Source organism: Oncorhynchus nerka, linkage group LG16 (genome assembly GCF_034236695.1).
Source record: "Oncorhynchus nerka isolate Pitt River linkage group LG16, Oner_Uvic_2.0, whole genome shotgun sequence".
Taxonomy (NCBI): Eukaryota; Metazoa; Chordata; class Actinopteri; order Salmoniformes; family Salmonidae; genus Oncorhynchus; species Oncorhynchus nerka.
This window is the reverse complement of record NC_088411.1, coordinates 26,929,489-26,945,985: the sequence shown is the minus strand read 5'-3', so window position 1 is coordinate 26,945,985 and position 16,497 is coordinate 26,929,489. Positions and strand designations below refer to the sequence as shown.

The 16,497-nt window shown below is 42.9% G+C and overlaps 1 protein-coding gene across 7 annotated transcripts in view; it reads right to left on the bottom strand.

The window, feature by feature from the left end:
- Positions 1 to 14,865, bottom strand: part of ppm1ba (protein phosphatase, Mg2+/Mn2+ dependent, 1Ba) — a 41,232-nt gene extending 26,367 nt beyond the window's left edge. For 6 of the 7 annotated variants that reach the window (XR_003865806.2, XM_065002548.1, XM_029685313.2 and 3 more), the window contains exon 1: positions 14,474 to 14,865. The gene's annotated coding sequence lies outside the window, so the exon portion shown is untranslated. The remainder of the gene's footprint in view (positions 1 to 14,473) is intronic. The other variant, XM_029685315.2, reaches the window with a different exon arrangement.
- Between the last annotated feature and the right edge of the window lie 1,632 nt (positions 14,866 to 16,497).

Sequence of the window (16,497 nt, the reverse complement as noted above, 5' to 3'; positions counted from 1 at the left end):
ATTCTAAATTCACAGCATGTGGGACAGCTCAATCCCCTACTATTTCCTTTCAGTACCATCACATTTGTGTTGTTTTCCTGCACCCAGCCAACACAGACACACACACAGCCAACACAAAGACAGACACACACCCACTCCAGGAACATATAAGAAGGACCAGCTTTAAAATGTCCACTTCCTCACTCTAACTGGGAGAAGCAAAAATATCTGGCCAGGGGGACTTCAGAGTGTCTTTTAACAAGGTAACTAGATTTGGTAATCTACTCATTGGATCCATGCAGTGCCAAATTAGCCTCTGAACAGTGGCCGGCCCAAAGGGAGGGATGCATGGCACTGCTCTTCTCTAGCTCTCATGGGGGGAAATCATAACTTTGACTTAAATGAAATTTCACTTAGTCATGCATTGAGGTCAATGGGAGACTAGCCTAACAAAAAATGTGATTTAGGACTGGCCCCATGATGTATTCAGAACCACCATAAAAGACCACGGAGATACGTGGCTTACAGCTGTAATCGCAGCAAAAGGTGGCGCTACAAAGTATTAACTTAAGGGGGCTGAATAATTTTGCACGCCCAATTTTTCAGTTTTTGATTTGTTAAAAAAGTTTGAAATATCCAATAAATGTCGTTCCACTTCATGATTGTGTCCCACTTGTTGTTGATTCTTCACAAAAAAATACAGTTTTATATCTTTATGTTTGAAGCCTGAAATGTGGCAAAAGGTCGCAAAGTTCAAGGGGGCCGAATACTTTCGCAAGGCACTGTATGTACACATAACTAGGAATTAAGGTGACAGATAAAACAATAGCAGCAGGATATGTGATAAGTCAAATGTAGTGTTAAAAAGGGCTAATGCAGATAGTCCGGTTAACTAACTATTTATCAGTTTTGGCTTGGGGTAGAAGCTGTTCAGGGTCCTGTTGGTTCCAGACTTGGTGCATCGGTACCGCTTGCCGTGCGGTAGAACAGTTTATGACTAGGATGGGTGGAGTCTGACAATTTTTAAGGCCTTCCTCTGACACCGTCTGGTATAAAAGGTCCTGGATGGCAGGTAGATCAGCCCCAGTGATGTACTGGGCCGTATGCACTACCATCAGTAGCGCCTTGAGTTCGGATGCCAAGCAGTTGATACAAGAGGTGATACAATCAGTCAAGATATTCTCAATGGTGCAGCTGTAGAACTTTTGAGGATCTGAGGGCCCATGCCAAATATTTTCAGCCTCCTGAAGGGGAAGAGGCATTGTCGTGTCCTCTTCACAAAATTGTGTTGGTGTGTGGAGCATGATAAATCCTTAGTGATGTGGACACCGAGGACCTTGAAGCTCTAGACCCACTCCAGTACGGTCCCGTTGATGTGAATGGGGGTGTACTCGGGCCTCTGTTTCCTGTGGTCTAAGATCAGCTCCTTTGTCTTGCTGACGTTGAGGGAGAGGTTGTTGTGCTGGCACCACACTGCCAGGTCTCTGACCGCCTCCCTATAGGCTGTCTCATAGTTGTCTGTGATCAGGCCGACCACCGTTGTGTTGTCGGCAAAGTTAATGATGGTGTTGGAGTCTTGTGTGGCCACGCAGTCGTGGGTGAACAGGTAGTGCAGGAGGACTAAGCACGCACCCATGAGGGGCCTTCTTGTTGATGGTCAGTGTGGGGGATGTGTTGTTGCCTACCCTCACAGCCTGGGGCGGCCCGCCAGGAAGTCCAGGATCCAGTTGCAGAGGGAGGTGTTCACTCCCAGGGTCCTTAGCTTAGTGAATAACATGGAAGGCACTATGATGTTGAACGGCAGTCAGCTTATTTGAGGTGAATCACAGCCCTTTTTTCCCCCCAACAAAGTAGACATCTTCATGGTAAGATGAAGAAAGCTATTTCTAAATCCTCAGTCACTCCTTCAGAACAAACACCCCTGCAGAGCACTAACTAGCCTAATCATGAAATCACAGTCTGGCCTTAGATGAAGACCAGATCCTAATTTCATCATCCAAATATAGGCCTATACACACACACGCACAAACAAATCTACAGTCAAGCCCATGAAAACTTCACATTCTTACACAGTAATAAGTGAACTGCTCCCAATGGTCCAGTAAAAAGTGTTCCCAGGAATGACCGGGCCAGAGGCAGGTCTCTCTCCCATGCAGAAAGCTGGAACCGCTTCAACTGGCTTGAATATTAGGCTAGATGGAATGTTTTTCAGAGGGCAAAAAGTTAAATCAACACTTGTACCAGGATAAATAATTATCCTCTTTGGGAAAACCTGGGTCCTCAGGGGCTTCATTGTGATATGGTGTGAATATCAGAGTGACTCCCTGGGCTCTCCACACTAAAACACCCAACATTGCACATACACCAGCACACACTCATAGATGGTGCACAACCCTCAAAGCAAATGAACAAGCTGCACCTGTACATAGCCAATCTGTAAATAGCCCATCCAACTACCTCATCACCATATTGTTATTTATTTTGCACCCCAGTACAGCTACTTGCACACTCATCTTCTGCACATCTATCATCCCAGTGTTTAATCTGCCATACTGTAATAATTTCGCCACTATGGCCCATTTATTGCCTCACCCTCCTTATCCTACCTCATTTGCACAAACTGTATATAGACTTTCTCTATTGTATTATTGACTGTATGTTTGTTTATTCCATGTGTAACTCTGTTGTTGTTTGTGTTGCACTGCTTTGCTTTATCTTGGCCAGGTCGCAGTTGTAAACGAGAACTTGTTCTCAACTAGCCTACCTGGTAAATAAAGGTGAAATAAAAATGTTTTTTTTTTTTTTAAATGTGTTAAGTTAGGGCTTCACTTTATATTGATTTTGAGTTCACTTATCTGACCTCTCGACCCGTTCATCTCTTTCCCCACAGATACACAACACTCTTTACACAGACACCCTGTTCAACATTATAAGTAACCCAGCACTTGACACTTATCGGAGAATTATTCTGAGCCCTCCAGTCAACACTCCGTGTGCCGACACATATGGGCAGAGAAGACAGGGTCTATCAGATTCGGAGGAGGATAGAGAGCCAGCCAGAGCGGAGTTACTCACAGTTGACACCATTTCCGTTGGTGACCTCATCAACGATCACGTTAACTAGTAATTGTTTGACAAACATTGTTGCATCGTGACCCGGTAGAAGCCATTCATATTTTCTTGTGAACCATACAATAAACAAACATTATATTTTTGGCACGACCAAAAATGGATTTGCAGGCTGCCTGAATAAACTCAACTCCAAAGGACTGTCTGTGTGACAGTGTCATGGACATGGTATTTTGGGGCTATTTTATAAAGATAAGCATTAGCTGTTGCAAAAGCATCAGGTCCACACAAACCATGAAACATGACATAATACAGAACATTAAATAGACAACAAAACTACATACATTTGTTTTTAAAAAGGCACACGTAGCCTACATATCAATGCATACACACACACTATCTAGGTCAAATAGGGGAGAGGCCGTGAGGTGTTGATTTATTTGTTTTTTGAAACCGGGTTTACAGATTATTTGAGCAATAGTAGATGGATCAGAGTTCCATGCAATAAGGGCTCTATATAATACTGTACGCTTTCTTGAATTTGTTCTGGATTTGGGGACTGTGAAAAGACCCCTGGTGTCATGTCTGGTGGGGTAAGTGTGTGTGTCAGAGCTGTATGTAAGTTGACTATGCAAACAATGTTCTTATAAAAAGAAGTGATGCAGTCAGTCTCTCCTCAACACTTAGCCAAGAAAGACTGGTATGCATAGTATTTATATCAGCACGCTGACTACAATGAAGAGTAAGACATGCCACTCTGTTCTGGGCCAGCTGCAGCTAAACTAGGTCTTTCCTTGCATCACTGGATCACACAACTGGACAATAATCAAGATTAGACTAAACTAGAGCCTGCAGAACTTGCTTTTGAGTGTGTTGTCAAAAAAGCAGAGTATCTCTTAATTACGGACAGACCTCTCATCATCTTTAAAACCATTGAATCTATATGTTTTGACCATGACAGTTTACAATCTAAGGTAACGCCAAGTAATTTAGCAACATCAAATGGTTTTGTGATGAATAAGCCATCTGATTTGATGAAAGACTGAGTTGAATTTGTCTTTCTGCCCATAATTTCATTTAAAGTACTCCAAAGTTATTTTCCATCATTCTTTATATCATTGATCTTGGCTTCATGAAACAGTTTCTTATTTTTGTTGAATTTAGTCACAATTTCTCAATTTGCAGTAAATCAGCTAGTCTGATGTGCAGCCAGACTTATTAGCCACTCCTTTTCCCCCCCATCTCTTTCATCCAAACAGTTTTTCAATTCCTCATCAATCCATGGAGCCTTAACAGTTCTAACAGTCAGTTTCTTAACAGGTGTATGTTTATCAATAATTTGAAGTAATTTCATAAATTGATCAAGTGCAGCAATACTCCTCATTAATCACATCAGACCAACAAATATTTTTAACATCATCCACATAAGAGTCACAGCAAAATCTTTTGTATGATCTCTTATACACTATTTTAGGTCCAGCTGTTGGAACTTTGGCTTTCCTGGATATAGCCACTATTTTGGATCATGGCATTCAATGGGTACGGATACAGCTTTAGAGCAAAGTTCTACAGTATTAGTAAAAATGTGATCGACACTGCATCGCAATGCTAACTGTGCCACTAGAGATCCTGGTTTGAGTCCAGGCTCTGTCGCAGTCGGCCGCAACCGGGAGACCCATGGGGCGGCGCACAATTGGCCCAGCATCGTCCGGGTTAGGGGAGGGTCTTGCCAGCAGGGATGTTCTTGTTCCATCGCGTACTAGCGACTCCTGTGGCAGGTGCGGGTGCAAAGCATGCTGATACGGCCGGGTTAAGCGGGCATTGTGTTAAGGAGCAGTGCGGCTTGGCTGGGTTTCGGAGGACGCACGGCTCTCGACCTTCGTCTCTCCCAAGTCCGTACGGGAGTTGCAACGATAGGACAAGAATAACTACCAATTGGATAAGAAAGACAAATTGGGGAGAAACAGGGGGTAGAAAAAATATAAAAAAACACAAAAATACATGTGGATGATCTTGTTCCTGTAGTGTTTGTAAACACCCTGGTAGGTTGATTAATAACCTGAACCAGATTACAGGCACTGGTTACAGTAAAAAGCTTCCTCTTGAGTGGACAGCTCGATGACAACCAATCAATATTCAGGTCACCAAGAATGTATTTACATCACATACACTATCAAGCCTTTCACACCTTATTTAGATACTGACTGTTAGCACTTGATGGCCTACAGCAACACCACAAAAGAAAAAGCTTTAGATGTGCCAAGTGAACCTGCAACCACAACACATCAATAACACTTGATATAAGATATTCTCTAAGCATTACAGAGATTTGGCTCTGAATATATACAGTAACACCTCCCCCATAAGCATTTCTGTCTCTTCTATAGATGTTATATCCTTATATTGCTACTAGAGGTCGGACGATTAATCGGAATGGCCAATTAATTAGGGTCGATATCAAGTTTTCATAACATTTACATTTACATTTAAGTCATTTAGCAGACGCTCTTATCCAGAGCGACTTACAAATTGGTGCGTTACCTTAAGACATCCAGTGGAACAGCCACTTTACAATAGTGCATCTAAATCTTTTAAGGGGGGTGAGAAGGATTACTTTATCCTATCCTAGGTATTCCTGAAAGAGGTGGGGTTTCAGGTGTCTCCGGAAGGTGGTGATTGACTCCGCTGTCCTGGCGTCGTGAGGGAGTTTGTTCCACCATTGGGGGGCCAGAGCAGCGAACAGTTTTGACTGGGCTGCGCGGGAACTGTACTTCCTCAGTGGTAGGGAGGCGAGCAGGCCAGAGGTGGATGAACGCAGTGCCCTTGTTTGGGTGTAGGGCCTGATCAGAGCCTGGAGGTACTGAGGTGCCGTAACAATCGGTCATTTGCATTTTTGGACACCGATTATGGCCGATTACATTGCACTCCACGAGGAGACTGCGTGGTAGGCTGACTACCTGTTACGCGAATGCAGCAAGGAGCCACGGTAAGTAGCTAGCAGGCATTAAGCTTGTCATATAAAAAAAACATCCAATCTTAACAATCACTAGTTAAACTAATATCATCAACCATGTGTAGTTATCTAGCTTGTCCTGCGTTGCATATAATCGATGCAGTGCCTGTTAATTTATCATCGAATCACAGCCTACTTCGCCAAATGGGTGATGATTTAACAAGCGCATTCGCGAAAAAAGCACTGTCGTTGCATCAATGTGAACCTAACCATAAACATCAATGTCTTTCTAAAAATCAATACACAAGTATATATTTTTAAACCTGCATATTTAGTTAATATTGCCTGCTAACATGCATTTCTTTTAACTAGGGAAATTGTGTCACTTATCTTGCGTTCTGTGCAAGCAGAGTCAGGGTATATGCAACATTTTGGGCTGCCTGGCTCGTTGCAAACTGAGTGAAGACCATTTCTTCCCAACAAAACCGTAATTAATTTGCCAGAATTGTACATAATTATGACATAACATTGAAGGTTGTTCAAGGTAACAGCAATATTTAGACTTAAGGATGCCACCTGTTAGATAAAATATGGAACAATTCGGTATTTCACTGAAAGAATAAACATTTTGTTTTCGAAATGATAGTTTCCAGATTTGACCATATTAATGACCTAAGGCTCATATTTCTGTGTGTTATGATTTGATATTTGATAGAGCAGTGTGACTGAGCGGTGGTAGGCAGCAGCAGGCTCGTAAGCATTCATTCAAACAGCACTTTCCTGCATCTGCCAGCAGCTCTTCGCTGTGCTTCAAGCATTGTGCTGTTTATGACTTCAAGCCTATCAACTCCCGAGATTAGGCTGGCAATACTAAAGTGTCTATAAGAACATCCAATAGTCAAAGGTATATGAAATACAAATGGTAGAGAGAGAAATAGTCCTATAATAACTACAACCTAAAACTTCTTACCTGGGTATATTGAAGACTCATGTTAAAAGGAGCCACCAGCTTTCATATGTTCTCATGTTCTGAGCAAGGAACTTTAAACGTTAGCTTTTTTACATGCCACATATTGCACTTTTACTTTCTTCTCCAACACTTTGTTTTTCCATTATTTAAACCAAATTGAACATGTTTCATTATTTACTTGAGGCTGGTGTAACCATTTCACTTCGGTTACACCAGCCTCATCTCGGGAGTTGATAGGCTTGAAGTCATAAACAGCGCAATGCTTGACACACAACGAAGAGCTGCTGGTAAAACACACGAAAGTGCTGTTTGAATGAATGTTTACGCGCCTGGTTCTGCTTACCACCGCTCAGTCAGATACTTAAGATACTTGTATGCTCAAGTCAGATTATGCAACGCAGGACACGCTAGATAACATCTCGTAATATCATCAACCATGTGTAGTTAACTAGTGATTATGATTGATTGTTTTTTATAAGATAAGTTTAATGCTAGCTAGCAACTTACCTTGGCTTACTGCATTCGCGTAACAGGCAGTCTCCTTGTGGAGTGCGACGAGAGAGAGGTAGGTCATTATTGCGTTAGACTAGTTAACTGTAAGTTTGCAAGATTGGATCCCCCGAGCTGACAAGGTGAAAATCTGTTGTTCTGCCCCTGAACGAGGCAGTTAACCCACCGTTCCTAGGCAGTGATTGAAAATAAGAATGTGTTCTTAACTGACTTGCCTAGTTAAATAAAGGTATATAAAAAAATATATAATAATAATAATTAAAATTACATTTTTTTTTTTTTTAAATCGAGCCCAAAAATACAGATTTCCGATTGTTATGAAAACTTGAAATCGGCCCTAATGAATCGGCCATTCTGATTAATCGGTCGACCTCTACTCTCAACACGCTATGACTTAATTAGTGACACACAGACATCACTGATTAGGTTAGCACTGCCAGAAGAGGACTGGCCACCCCTCAGAGCCTGGTTCCTCTCTAGGTTTCTTTCTAGGCTCCTGCCTTTCTAGGGAGTTTTTCCTAGCCACCATGCTCCTACATCTGCATTGCTTGCTGTTCGGGGTTTTAGGTTGGGTTTCTGTGTAAGCATTTTGTGACATCTGCTGATTTAGAAGGGCTTTAAATGAATTTTATTTGATTACTTTCTTTGCATTATGCACACACCCATAAACCCACACTCACCCAGTTGGTAAGACTGGGGACCATATCCCTACATTTTTCAGAAGATAAAAAACTAACGAGAGTCTACACTGAGAAACGTTACACCACTGGTAATAACCATACTGTTCAATGAACATGTCAGACCTACAGGTTGGCTTTCCATATCCCATTAATGAGACCAAATGTGTGCGCGTCCAGCGTAAACACCAGCTCTACAGCTAAGTGGGAATAACAGACTGAATCAGCAGCTGGGTTGTGTTTGGATCTGTGCAACAACAAAAAAGGATGACATGTTTTGAAATACAGTGAAAAGAGAACAAGCCTAGACCTACTAGGCTACTTCATCTTAACCAATAAGAACCAGGACCAGGAGTCAAGAGCATCAACAATGAACCTCTCCTCCATCAGTAGAGGCCAGCAAAAAATAATATCTCCCACGTCCCATCCTCTCTATTTGGGCTATCAGCCCCACCTCCACCCTTCATGAGGGACTACGGAGACCAAGGATAACAGGATGTTACGACACCTTGAGGCCTCAGGTAGCCTAGAGGTTAAGAGTGTTTGAATACCCAAGCCGGCAAGGTAGAAAAATCTGCTGTTCTGCCGTTGTGCAAAGCCGTAAAACCCAACAACAACAACTGCTCCATTGGCACCGATGACGCCGATTAAGGCAGCCCCTTGCACCTCTCGGATTCAGAGGGGTTGGGTTAAATGCAGAAGACCCATTTGGGTTTAATGCATTCAATTGTGCAACTGACTAGACATACCCTTGCCCTTTCCACTAATTCTCTATGGCAGTTGAGGCGACAGGATCAAAACAAACAGAGAGCTACCTTCCTTCCAAGAATGTGAAAGGCTCTTTCTTGGAAGTAGACATCACTGTTTGTTTTGACTCCATCACCACCTCACCTGAGGTCATATGAAGCCCTAGGGCTATTAAGGCCTAATCACTTTCACTTAATCATAGAGAATCTCAGTCATCATGAATGTGGCCCATCTACACCAACATAAAAATACACACTGCTCAAAAAAATAAAGGGAACACTAAAATAACACATCCTAGATCTGAATGAATGAAATATTCTTATTACATACTTTTTTCTTTACATAGTTGAATGTGCTGACAACAAAATCACTTTATCAATGGAAATCAAATTGATCAACCCATGGAGGTCTGGATTTGGAGAAAACCACACTACAGGCTGATCCAACTTTGATGTAATGTCCTTAAAACAAGTCAAAATGAGGCTCAGTAGTGTGTGTGGCCTCCACGTGCCTGTATGACCTCCCTACAACGCCTGGGCATGCTCCTGATGAGGTGGCGGATGGTCTCCTGAGGGATCTCCTCCCAGACCTGGACTAAAGCATCCGCCAACTCCTGGACAGTCTGTGGTGCAACGTGGCGTTGGAGGATGGAGCGAGACATGATGTCCCAGATGTGCTCAATTGGATTCAGGTCTGGGAAACGGGCGGGCCAGTCCATAGCATCAATGCTTTCCTCTTGCAGGAACTGCTGACACACTCCAGCCACATGAGGTCTAGCATTGTCTTGCATTAGGAGGAACCCAGGGCCAACCGCACCATCATATGGTCTCACAAGGGGTCTGAGGATCTCCTCTCGGTACCTAATGGCAGTCAGGCTACCTCTGGCGAGCACATGGAGGGCTGTGCGGCCCCCCAAAGAAATGCCACTCCACACCATGAGTGACCCACTGCCAAACCGGTCATGCTGGAGGATGTTGCAGGCAGCAGAAAGTTCTCCACGGCGTCTCCAGACTCTGTCACGTATGTCACATGTGCTCAGTGTGAACCTGCTTTCATCTGTGAAGAGCACAGGGCGTCAGTGGCGAATTTGCCAATCTTGGGGTTCTCTGGCAAATGCCAAACGTTCTGCACGGTGTTGGGCTGTAAGCACAACCCCCACCTGTGGATGTCGGGCCCTCATACCACCCTCATGGAGTCTGTTTCTGACCGTTTGAGCAGACACATGCACATTTGTGGCCTGCTGGAGGTCATTTTGCAGTGCTCCTCCTGCTCCTCCTTGCACAAAGGCGGAGGTAGCGGTCCTGCTGCTGGGTTGTTGCCCTCCTACGGCCTCCTCCACGTCTCCTGATGTACTGGCCTGTCTCCTGGTAGCGCCTGCTCTGCGCATGCTCTGGACACTACGCTGACAGACACAGCAAACCTTCTTGCCACAGCTCGCATTGATGTGCCATTCTGGATGAGCTGCACTACCTGAGCCACTTGTGTGGGTTGTAGACGTCTCATGCTACCACTAGAGTGAAAGCACCGCCAGCATTCAAAAGTGACCAAAACATCAGCCATGAAGCATAGGAACTGAGAAGTTGTCTGTGGTCACCACCTGCAGAACCACTCCTTTATTGGGGGTGTCTTGCTAATTGCCTATAATTTCCACCTGTTATCTATTCCATTTGCACAACAGCATGTGAAATGTATTGTCAATCAGTGTTGCTTCCTAAGTGGACAGTTTGATTTCACAGAAGTGTGATTGACTTGGAGTTACATTGTGTTGTTTAAGTGTTCCCTTTGTTTTTTTGAGCAGTGTACATATTCAGGGGCTACAACAGAAAGACCTACAGTGCTCAGTTCACTTTACAGGGCAGCAGAATGAATGAGGCCTCTGGCCCTCTTGAACGGCAGGCTTATGGCATTTCAAAAGATGTCATTGACGTGAACATCAGACTTCGCTCTCTCCCTTCATTCCAGACCATGATCGCACCACTTACTTATCACTGTCAGCAACTATGTGGGCTACTTTCCTTTCTCCTCCCTCCTCTTGTCAGTGACCTCTGTATAAAAGGATATTACAATAGACTAGGCCTGTTTATTGACTCATGTAAAGGCAAGTGGATTCAACAGAATAATAATCAATGTAATAGCTCCCATCTGACACACATGAAAGTCTGCCAATGTCCCAGCTTTGTCTTGGAAAGGTTCAGGCTACATCAACACATTTAACAGTTGACACTGGCAGACCAAACAGAATTCTACTTGGTTGTTGTGTTGGCAGTGACAGGATGGCACTGGTCAGTCACGTTTACATCTAGCACAAGGATGTTGAGAGCTTCTGACCAACAAATGTCCCTTCCCCCTCCCCTCTAGCTGAAAGAAGTGATGTTTACAGTGAGAAAGGGGCAGCATTTTGCACCAAAGTGTCAATATAAACATGTCAATGATGATTCAATTTCATCCACAAAGCTGATCCTCCCCCAGGGTGTTTGTTGGTGGTCAGTACCAACAACACAATAAGTCATTGTCACCTCTAGGGCTGTTGCGGTCACGAAATTTCATCAGCCGGTGATTGACAGTTATTTGCTTGACAATCTCACGGTAATTGACCGTTAATTAACATAAAAACATTTAGCATCTCCTGGCTACCACACATAGCCTACAAACCCATTTTAAAAAGTCTAATACATCTATGTAATGTAGCCTACACCATCACAATAAATCCATTATTTATTTTAGACAGGTCTAAAGCTGTTATGAAAAAATGTAGTCTATTTCAGAAGAAAGGAATAGCATACTCTGAGTTGTCCTTATGTTAGGTCCTGATGTGCCAAATGGCTGTGGGTGACACGAGTTCATTTAGCAGGCAAGATTTGCTTATAATTCCGTGGCATTATTTTATAGAAAGAACAATACAATTGAACAAAGCTGAATCACATATATTTTCTCCAAACAATTTGAGGGAGTGCGCACATGCGGCTATTTTGTGCTGAGAGGTAAACAAAGAAATAGGTACTCCTATATGCTTAACTTAGAGTTATTAATGTAACTTTAGTAGTTCTACAAACGTTGGGCTATATGTTTTGATTTTATAATACATTGTGAGGCTGCATGATGAGTAATGATGATTTGAAAAAAGTAACTTGAAAGACACATGCTCTGTTTTTTTGCGCAGACTTTACACACTTTTTCAGCCTCTCATTCACAATTTGACAAGCACTTGATAATGCCTCGAATTTCACGGTGGCATCCCCTTCGTGACTGCAATGCACACAAAAAAATCCATGCCTTTTGCAGCCTGGAGTTGCGTTGTGACCATCTCCCTGAGTGTGCTGCGCAATCCGAAGTGTCTCCCACTCACACAGCTCTACGTCACATGATCATGTCTTTCTCACAGGCTACAAGTTAAGACAGACACATCGGGGACGCAACTGCGTGAGTCCTTATTCAATTCCGATACCATCCTTATTAAAACATATAGGCCTATGGGCTAGGCTACATGAGGTGTTCGACTATGATTATTTATTTTTTCTATTGTGTTATTGACTGAACATTTGTTTATTCCATGTGTAACTCTGTGTTGTTGTTTGTGTCACACTGCTTTGCTTTATCTTGGCCAGGTCGCAGTTGTAAATGAGAACTTGTTCTCAACTGGCCTGCCTGATTAAATAAAGATGAAAAAAATAAATACAAAATTAAACAGGCATTGTTTCTTACGCTGGACATCATTCACAAGTGATAGTATATAATTCACAAGTGATAGGCTAATTGTGTCACCCATCAGACTATTTTCGATGGAATATTGTCATCACTTTTTAAAATGTATTTAGAACTTACCATTATCATGCACCTGTATCAAAACGGGGCAGCGGGAAAAAATACATGTCATCTATGCACTTAAATAACAAACGGAGTACGTTTTTCCCCGTAGCCAGACAGAAAGGCTATATTCCTGTTGTAAATATAAGCAATGTGCTTAATATTAGGAAAATTGAGAAATAAATAGTCGGTCTAGCCTATAGAAAGCTGATGGGATCCTTGTCTTTTTATTAGTGGCAATCACTCTGTTTTCTCCCGCAATTGCATAGCCTAAAGAAGTGTTGAGCAACATGAGCTCTCATGAAGTGTTTGATTCGATTTTCAAATACATTTGCATTGGTATCAGAGTGATTTGAGGGAGAATCGAGTGCTGAGTACCAGCCAGTTAAGCAAGTTTGGTAGACTACTAATGAACAGCTGTGGAATTTGACTGCCGTGATGGCCCGGTGTGGCGGTAATACGGTCACGGCAACAGCCCTTGTCACCTCCACTGAAACCTGAAGGGGGGAACCATATGGTGCACCCATCCATAATCTAAGCAGGTGTGACCATTCAGATCTCACGCGGTGGAGAAGAGTTAGCCTACAATTAAACATTTCTGGTCCTGCCAGTACTTGCACTTAGCCTAATAGTTGTACAATATATATAACTACCAGTAAAGCCTAAACTATGTCTTTAGTTGCACCTGTTTGTTTTTAGAAATAATACTTTCTCTCTGAGATGGAATGAAGGGACTACACCTGTGTGACAACAAGTGCAGTTCACAATTGTGTTGCATAAATGGGGTGTATTCACCTGGAACCAAACAGATTGGAGTAAAACGTTTAGCAATGGTGTCCAACTAATAAATACAGCCCCGGCAACAGGAGTTCCACTGAAGGCCACTGCTTTCACACAAGTTACAAAGGTCAACAAGTTAGTCAAGGATACAGAACACACCATGTCCGTTTGCATTTGGTTGTAGTCCTAGCTTAGCTAGCTATATTCACCTGTCCTGGCACTGTTGATCCTGGGATAGCTAATGAGGAACAATAAAATCACGATTGTTCCTGATGTTAAACAACTTGCCAGAGGCTAAATCTCGGAGGTTTAATGTTACATTTAGGGTTTAAACCCCTCATTATAGTTTAGGCGGGGGGGTCCGCTAAATTACCAGGATAATTGCAGTCGACCAATGTTTGTAGTTAGCTAATGTTGTTTATTTGAGTTAAGTTATAGCACACTACCAACTACTGTCACTTACATACAGCTATATACAGAGTAAATTAGTGTAACGGTAACCACAATTAAAGCTAGCTTGCTGGCTGTCTATGTCCAACATGGATGGCGACCAAATTAGCGTGTATTTTTAGCTGGCTAGCTTTGTGTAGCCAACAACAAGTAAATACTGGACCAGTGTGGCCCCTGTGGCAATGGGCTAGTTATGTATCTAACTAATGTACTGTTGGGACATTTTCTATGTTGTCAACAACAGCTAGCCAAATACCGGTATGTTACCTACAAGCAACGGTCGACTTCAATCAATGGCCATGTATTGTTTTCTCTACATAAATGAAATTAACTATGGTAGCCATAACTAACTACACACATTACTAGCACATAATTAGCCTGAAAGTCATGATTGAGTGTGACTTCAATTTGACTAGTGAACGTTACTAGCTAGCTAACGTTAGCTAGCTGGTTAACTTAGCTAGTTACCTAACATGCTATCTAGCAAGTTGGCTAAATCCAATCCACCTAAAAGTGAAATAGTTCTCTACTTACGTTTTAGCAGAAATCGAGTTTGCTTCAAATAGCCCCTCGTCTGGTTGCAATTGAATATTTCTTTACTTGGATATTAATTTAGGGTTTTATTTCGGTTTCTTGAACTAGCTAGCTGATCAGAATTGTAGCTATCTAGCTAACCAAGATAGCAAGGCTAGCACTTGCCTTTACACGAATTCCCTTTTCAACATTTCTTGGCACTGACTGTTGTCTTTTTTATGCATATTTGGCACACAAAAGAGACAGCGCTATGAAAACAATGTGTTGTAGGATAAAAATACTAGTTTATGGAAGAACTGAACTGATTTGGCAGCTAACTAAATGTATGAAACAGATGACGTTCTTTCCTCCATTGATGGGCCAAAGCACAGAAGAGCTCTGCTCGATATCCAGCTCCAGGGGAGTGACATTCTCTCCACTCTTTACAGTCATTGGTCAAAGTCTACTACAAATTTGAGCTGAGATTGGTATTTAAATTTGTCAGTCAAATTACATTGTGACCTACCCTTTGAGGCGAAATATTATATAAACATTGTTTCATTGATTGCCTAGGCTATTAACTGTATATAACCCCCCCCCCCCCTTATATGTTATTTAACATTTTCCAAATAGAAATAGTTGGGTTTGGAAAGATCGGCTGCATCTACAGAACAGTATATTTTAAAACATTATTATCTTACTTTTATTCTGTTCAGGTGTCTTATGGCTTGGGGGTAGAAGCTGTTGAGAAGCCTTTTGGACCTAGACTTGGCGCTCCAGTACCGCTTGCAGTGCGGTAGCAGAGACAACAGTCTATTACTAGAGTGGCTTAAGTCTTTGACAATTTTTAGGGCCTTCTGACGCTGCCTGGTATAGAGGTCCTGGATGGCAGGAAGCTTGGCCCCAGTGATGTGCTGGGCCGTACGCACTACCCTCTGTAGTGCCATGCTGTCGGAGGCTGAGCATTTGCCATACTAGGCAGTGATGCAACCAGTTAGGATGCTGGCGATGGTGCAACTGTAGAACTTTTGAGGATCTGAGGACCCATGCCAAATCTTTTCGGTCTCCTGAGGGGGAATAGGCTTTGTCATGCCCTCTTCACGACTGTCTTGGTGTGTTTGGACCATGATAATTTGTTGGTGATGTGGACACCAAGGAACTTGAAGCTCTCAACCTGCTCCACTACAGCCCCGTCGATGAGAATGGGGGAGTTCTCGGTCCTCCTTTTCCTGTAGTCCACAATCATCTCCTTTGTCTTGATCACGTTGAGGGAGAGGTTGTTATCCTGGCACCACACAGCCAGGTCTCTGACCTCCTCCCTATAGGCTATCTCATCATTGTTGGTGATCACGCCTACCACTGTCCTGTTGTCAGCAAACTTAATGATGGTGTTGGAGTCATGCCTGTCATGAGTGAACAGGGAGTACAGGAGGGGACTGAGCACGCACCCCTGAGGGGCCTCCGTGTTGAGGATCAGCGTGGTGGATGTGTTGTTACCTACCTTTACTACCTGGGGGGGCGGCCTGTCAGGAAGTCCAGGATCCAGTTGCAGAGGGAGGTGTTTAGTCCCAGGGTCCTTAGCTGAGTGATGTGGTTTGAGGTCACTATGGTGTTGAATGCTGAGCTGTCGTCAATGAATAGCATTCTCACGTCGGTGTTCCTCTTGTCCAGGTGGGAAAGGGCAGTATGGAGTGCAATAGAGATGGCATCATCTGTGGATGTTGCCAGGTGTGCCTCTCAAATACTTATGTCATGCAATAAAATGCTAATTAATTACTTAAAAATCATTCAATGTGATTTTCTGGATTTTTGTTTTAGATTCCGTCTCTCACAGATGAAGTGTACCTATGATTAAAATTACAGACCTCTACATGCTTTGTAAGTAGGAAAACCTGCAAAATCGACACTAAACGTGTATGCTTATATTCTTCGCTAAGCAATGGCTTTTTTCTGGCCACTCTTCCTGTAAAGCCCAGCTCTGTGGAGTGTCTGGCTTAAAGTGGTCCTATGGACAGATACTCCAATCTCCTCTGTGGAGCTTTGCA